Below are 7,416 nucleotides of genomic sequence, written 5' to 3' on the forward strand. Positions count from 1 at the left end.
AAGTATTATCTAGAGTCTAGACCAACCCTGATAGGTGTTTGTCTAACCTGCTCTTAAAAATCTCCAGTGATGCAGATTCCATAACCTCCCTATGAAATGTATTCCAGCGCTTAACCATGTCCTCTACCTCTCACTGGTTCCAACACATAAACAATAACCCTTATGAGCTGGGATTGAAAGATAATTCATGAAACCAATGCCCCTATCATGGGTCTTGGGATCATCCTCCTGCCCTACAGAGAAAACCTGAGTACCTTTTGTAGTGGTGACCAGCAGAATGTGAACTCTTTTGGCTACCAGATTCTATTTTCACCTGACACCATACAAAAGTCACTATCTAGGGTAGTTCTCAGTTACAGCTTGGCAATCAACCAATCATATGGAGAGAACAGATAGAGACACTATGTCTCTTTCCATTGGTTGACAATAATGGGGATAGTTCCATTCCAGGTTCTTCATCAGCATAACCTCTCAGCCAAAGTGATATGGCAACATATACAGTTGAAACATTTATTGACTTATCACTTTGGCCTGAGCACCCTGGGCTGCCTGACTGCCCTGAAGTACAGGTATAGTAGAGATGCACCACAAACAGTTTGTGGTGTATCTCTGCTACACCTGTACTTCAGGGCTGTCAGGCAGCTCCAGGATACTCAGTTGCATTAATCAATGCAAAACCTTCTGCTATACATTTACATTTAAGTTTAATTCAACAACAAAAATGTAGTTAGAATGTACAGGACACCACAAAGACTACATGAGCAAAAAGCTCTTCCTTCGTCACTACGGGGAGGATAAAGACACCACTCCTGTATAGGTCGTGGGAATGTCCTCCACGCCGAGCAACGTAAATTACATCGACTTAAAGACATATCCCATTGTCAGTGGGAGACGTTCCCCTGCCAACGTCGTCTTCTGCGTCTCATTGAGGTGGAGTGATTATGCTGACGGGAGACTACTCTCCCGTCAGCACATCACGTCTCCACCACACATGCTACAGCAGCACTACTGCATCAGTGCAGCTGCACCAATGTAGCACAGTAGTATAGACTAGCCCAGAGAAAGGAAGGCTTATTATCCCCATTTTACAGCCAGAGAATGGAAGCACAAAGTGATTAAGTGATTTGCCCAGGGTTACTCAGGGAATCTGTGGCAGAGCCAGGAATTGACCACAGATCTAGAGTCCCAATCCAGTGCCGTAACCACAAGACCATCTACATACTAACACAGCTACTTTGAAAGCAAAGTCTGTCACAGGATATCAAAATGGGGGGAAAAAAAGTAGCACAGATCACTATCTCCATGTTAGATTTTAAAAAGAGGCAGCTTATCATTTAACAATAATACTCAACATTTTGGAGCATGCTTCTGCTTAAAGGATCCCGAAGCTCTTAACTATAGAGCTACAAAACCACAGCAGTGCAGCCCACTGGAGAGGCTAATATGTTAGAGCACAGTAGGCTGCTCAGCAGCTGAGGAAGGAGGCAAACGTTAATCTTATGCAGCTCCTCTAAAAACAAACTCAGGCTGCGCCTTCGACACAAAACACAAAACTAAAGCCATCTGTCACCCTGCACTGAGGGAACAGAAGGGAAATGAATGAGAGGAAGGTGATAGGGGGAAGGCCCATCAGCAGGGCCGTCCTTAGGCATAGACAACATAGGCAGCTGCGTAGGGCACCTGAAAATTTGGGGCACCACTGGGTCTTAGTGTCCACTCTCTTGTTTTCCTGTCCCTGTTCCTGACGCTGCTATCCTGCGTCCCACAGATGGCGCCAGCTGTGATCTTCGACTGTGAGCAGGAATTGTAGTTAAAAAGTGAAGAAACCTCCAAGCGCTCCAGACTATTAGCACACACTGGAACTGTTAAGAAAAGACTTCAACGTAATAAGCCATCTAACAGCATTTTGCCAACCCAAGATATATACTGACAGGTTGAGAGGTAGTCTCCTGTGTGAGTCTCCTGAGGTGCAAAGGCTTTTCCTTGTTTTGTTGTTGATACACGACTAACAATTACTTGGCATTAAGCTTTTGTGGGCTAGAACCATTCATCATATGTCCACAAAAGCTTAGCCAAATACAATTTTATACTCGTAATTTCTGACTTAACTGACAAAAACGAGTGGCATTCAAGGTAATATTCAACAGAAATGATCAGTCACGGCCTTAAGTTTAAATTTGCTTTAAAAATATGTTCATAGTAGAGCTGGTGAAGATTTATATAAACATTCTAAAAAACGCACTTGCATAGAGTTTAGATGCACAATCATCTTTAGCTGTAATCATGGACTTCAGGAATTACATTTTTAAATAAACTCCTTCAAAGACCTACTCTTATATAGAAATACACATTTGAATTACTAATGTAAAAAGAAAAAAAAAAGTGCTTCCCAAGTTTTCTTGTCCTTTCTGTCGCATCACCTTACCCTCTTCCCAAGACTCGCCAGCTGAGAGAGCCTTAAAGGAGACAACAGTACCTGCTCTTTCAGATAGGGAAACTCTTTGTCCAAGCTTTCTTAACTTCTGACTATCCAATGAACTAGTTTAAAAGAACCCTTCAGCAAAATCAGTATCTTAGTAGGACACTAAAAATCTTAGTCTATATCATAAAATCGTTTGAGAAACAAACATTTTGTTAAAGGTTGGTGAGAATTTCATACACATCGTCTTGTTGAGATCCGACACAAAGTAAATTACGTGGTCCTTTCTAAAAGAAATGAACTATTGTTATGAACACACTAAACCTCTCTCGATTATAATTTAAATATAAGTCTTTGTTTCAGTGATTTAAAAGTAGTGAATTCGGAATGCTGGCTAAAGGGTTCTAGTACAGTTTAAAATAAAATTACTAGAAATACTGATTAATGAAAACGGTAAACAGCCGAGAAGAGCCTGCATCATGTATTTCCATTATAGTCAATGTTGTTTGCAGCAGGAACAGCTTACTCACCCTTACTGCACGAATTTTGCAAATAAATCTCTGACAAACTTCAGGGCATATCAAAAAACCTGTGACTGACATTTTTTATTCCCAAATTTTAGTGTTTTTAATTAGGTACTTTCTTCATGTCCATTCTGCATGAGGGAGAGGGTATGGGAGTCTCTGCGGGGAACTGTGACTCTCCACCACCATGAGGCAGGCCGAGCATCTCATTATCCTTTGCTGTCTCGTCCCTCCTCCCCCTCCTCCACCAGGCTGTGAGCTTGGGCTGCCATCGGGCATAGAGGCACCAGTTTAATAATACTGCTTAGGGCCCCATAAATCCTAAGGACAGCCCTGCCCATCAGCATCAGTTTATCCCTCACATTCTAGATTTGTACTAGAGCCCAGTGATTGGACCCGCCCTGACCCTACTCCCAGTGGAAATGCTCCCATTGGCTTCGCATCTCTGGGATCAGGCCACTAGGAGGAAAAAATTAATCTTAACAGAGCAAAATGGGTACAATAGGCTTTTATTATATGCTTACTTCTTACCAATGTGTCTCCCACACCCCATTTCTAAAAGGGATAAGAACACGTAGTGGTAGGAATATGCTATTCCCCTTCCCCACCCTGCGTCAAGGCTGGACATGAACACTTTTGAATGTTCCCCTTTGTTGGTTCTCCCTAATTCGCTGTTATAAATGTCATGGAACTCTTCTGTCACCCGAGCCAGCACCATAGTTGCTACATGGATTTTTTTTTTCTTTGAGTCTTCAGAAATTGTTTTGCAGCAGCCCTCAGCTGTGCAGAGAGACTGACGCTTGGGGGGGCGAGGGGGAGAGGGAAGCTCCTTTGCTGCATTTTTTAAAAAGCAGTACTTTGATATGGCAGTGATAGCTCCAGATGAGCAGCTTGGAAGATGAATGAAAGAAACTGAAGAATGTATTGTGTTCTGAGGAAAATTTCTCTCTCAACTAAAGACAAATACCTATGGGCACATGAAAGGAACACAAGATCACTGAGGAGGGGGTGCAGGGGGAGCCGGGGACTGAGAAGGGTGATGGGAAGCAAATCAAGGTTTGATTTAATTAAATGCTCCAGCTTTTGTTGCTTGCCTTTCCCTTATTCTTGTGTGTCATTTCAAAAGTCAATACAGATGACATTTACTTGACTGAAAATAGTCTCTGCAGCAACCTGGAGGCATGAAGGCAACTTAAGCGGTAGCAGTGAGTTGAAAACTAAGGGCTTGACCCAGTGCCCATTCAAGTCAATGGCAAGACTTCCACTGATTTCAGTGGACATCGGATGAGGCCCTGTCTTGCGTGCATAAACCTCTGACTGCCAGAAGCTGGGACTGGACAACAGGGGATGGATCACTTGCTAAAAGTGCCCTGTTCTGTTCATTCCCGCTGAAGCATCTGGCACTGGCCACTGTTGGCAGTCAGGATACTGGGTTATATGGACCATTGGCCATACTGGGTGAGACCCTTCTGATTGATGCAGTAAGCTGCTACACTTTGCTGTAGTTGACATTGGTGGTCTTCGCAGTGCTGCTTCAGCAGGATTTACAGTCTACAGCACATCGCTTATCAAACCCGATGAAACTTCCTCTCTCTCACTACCTTCCTAACCGTCTTCAGCCTTCACCCAAACTTGGCAGAGAGTGTGCCCAGCGTATCATTAACATTCACCTGAAGGAAGCCTGGAGATAGAATCTGATCCTACTTTTCATCCTCAAAAAGAGATCATCTCTTTGCCTTTCAGTGACCTCCTAGCCTTTCCTGATTTTTATCCCCTCAAGGGAAGTGCAACCTCAGGAAACAGCTTCTGTAGAAAATGCAGGAACGACATTTTTCTTCAACAAATGCAGAGCATACCCCTAATGCTGGTGGGAATTTCTCCTTGTTAAAATCCCTTAAAGAAGGAAACTAACCATGAATCACAGCCCTGAAGGATAAATGCCCTCTCACCTTCTTCTGCTCTCTTGTCAAGTTTAATAACCTGAGACTGTGTTTTAACTGGGTGAATCTGCCCCCACTCCCTTGTCATTCCTTAGTCTAGACATGGGTGACTCAGGAGCACAGTGTTTGCTAACTATTATTCCCACACTGAAAACATTGGGACAAAAAGAACTGTGGAGTCCTCAGCTGTACAGTGCTTTTAGGAACTGGCTCTAAGGGTTAGTGACAGCACAGTGTAGTGAGGGTTCAGGATTTGAGCTCAGTCCTCCTCACCTGACTCAGTAGCTAGGTGGAATGCCTCCCATTAAGTTGTAGCACCATTAGACTTGCTCAATTGCTGACCATTTTTTCAGCTGAGGACACATCTGACATGACATAGGTCCTTTGAAGCAGAGGGAATGAAGACAGGCCCATTAGCTCTTCGGCCCAGATCCACTAGGATACTTAGACAATTAGCCCCAGCTTAAGGCACCATGGTGCTTCACAACACACACACACCCTGCCCTTGCCAGGCTGTCACTTAACCCTGTAGGTGCCCAAACTCCTTCAACACCTACATTTTCAAGATAAAAGTGTCCTCGGTGCCTAAATTACTGCCCCAGGTATGCGCGCTGCTGCATCACTCTGGGGACCCAGATGCCTATCTCATGCCTGTGCCCTGGCGTAAGCCACAAACTAGGGGGAGGATAATCACTCCTCCGCCTAGCTCTCCTGCTCAGAGCATGTGACTGGGTCCCATTCAGAATCCAGGAGGAGGTGGTGGTAGGGCCTCCCTTAGAACTTTTAGCCCAGTACTTAGAGCAGGGGTAGGCAACCTGTGGCATGTGTGCCGAAGGCGGCACGTGAGCTCATTTTCAGTGGCACTCACACTGCCCGGGTCCTGGCCACCAGTCCGGGGGGCTCTGCATTTTAATTTAATTTTAAATGAAACTTCTTAAACATTTTAAAAACCTTATTTACTTTACATACAACAATAGTTAATTATAAATTATAGACTTATATTAATTAATTGGGATATTCCTTCTCAGCCCCCAGGAAGGGAGGTAAGTGATTTGGGGGTTTGGGAAACGGAACTTCAAGTGTCTTTTCTTGCATCGTTGCTAACCATTGGTGGTGGCAGCTACCCATCAAAGGCAAGGGAAGATTGGCCTTGGAATTAAACCTAAGCTGGTAGAAATAAGCATAGGGGGTCTTTCATGTGGTCCTGCATCGTACCCTAGAGTTCAGAGTGGGGAAGGAACCCTGACACGCCAGTCGGCTGCTTATTTTTCTTATGAGATGAAAGCCTAAGTATGCAACAGAAATTTTCCCCTACCACCTGGCATCAAAATTGAACACTAAGTTGTATGTCCTGTTTCAATGTAAGTTAGCCACTCCATAGTCTGAAAGAGCAAGAAGGCAACTACTTGAGAAACCTTAACTGTCTGTTAATGAAGTTGGCTTTAATAAAGTGGGAAAAGGAGCTACGGTAAATAACAGAGCACACCCTAAGGCTGGTGTAAAATGGTGTCAGTGTAATGGAGTCCTATTGACTACATTGCTTTATACAGCGGAAGACTGGCCCATAATGTACTTAATCAACAAAATAGCACAATCATGCACGTTGCAATATCACTCTGATCTTTGGCTTGCTGTGTACATGTGAGGTGTGGAACTTGTGATAAGGGTAATTAATGGTGCGTGCAGGTGAATAACTGTGATGAGGCTGATCGGTTATGGGGAGGTCCGTGATGGGTCATCTGGGGAGATATGTGGCAGGTAGGCAACAAATCCAGAGCACAGAACTCGATCCTACTGTGCGACACACAGCCACCCCATCACAGACCAAACCAGATCGCCACCATCACAGTTCATTCATCTGCACGCCACCATGTAAATACTCATCATAGCAGCAATGCCCCTGCTATGTACACGTCAAACGGACAGCCTACGGAAGAAGAATGGACAAAATAATATTAGGAATGGCAATATACAAAACCGTAAGGAGAACACTTTGATGCTCCTTTGGAACACACAATGCGCAGATTAAGGTACCATCTGAAGCAAAAAAACTCAGGGACCATGACTTCAAAAGAAACTGTAATTTTCAGTTCATCGCAAATTTGACATTCACCATCAGTTCAGAATTAAACAAAGCTGGTGAATGGCTAGCGAACTACAAAAGCATTTCTCGCCTTTGTGTTCAATCTCACGTACTAAAGAGGCCTCATCCCCCTAATTGAACTAAACCGCATTATTCTACCTGCTTCTTGCTGAAGCGAGGAATCTGCTCCGGGAAATTTCACTACATGCATCCGACGAGGGTCTTCACCCACAACAGTCATGCGCCAATTGTCTGTTATCTATTAGTGCCCCAGGATCTTTGCTGCTTTTACAAAGTGTAATAAGTATGGTAATACATTGTAAATGTCAATTTTTAAAGATGTTTAATTTCTAATGGAATTCTATAGTTCACTGATAAAGCCCTCAAAAATAATGTTTCTTTTTTCTAGTTGGACCAAACTGATTGAGACTAAATAGCAACCATTATCAC

The sequence above is a fragment of the Chelonoidis abingdonii genome, chromosome 4 (genome assembly GCF_003597395.2).
Source record: "Chelonoidis abingdonii isolate Lonesome George chromosome 4, CheloAbing_2.0, whole genome shotgun sequence".
In the NCBI taxonomy this organism is placed as follows: domain Eukaryota; kingdom Metazoa; phylum Chordata; order Testudines; family Testudinidae; genus Chelonoidis; species Chelonoidis abingdonii.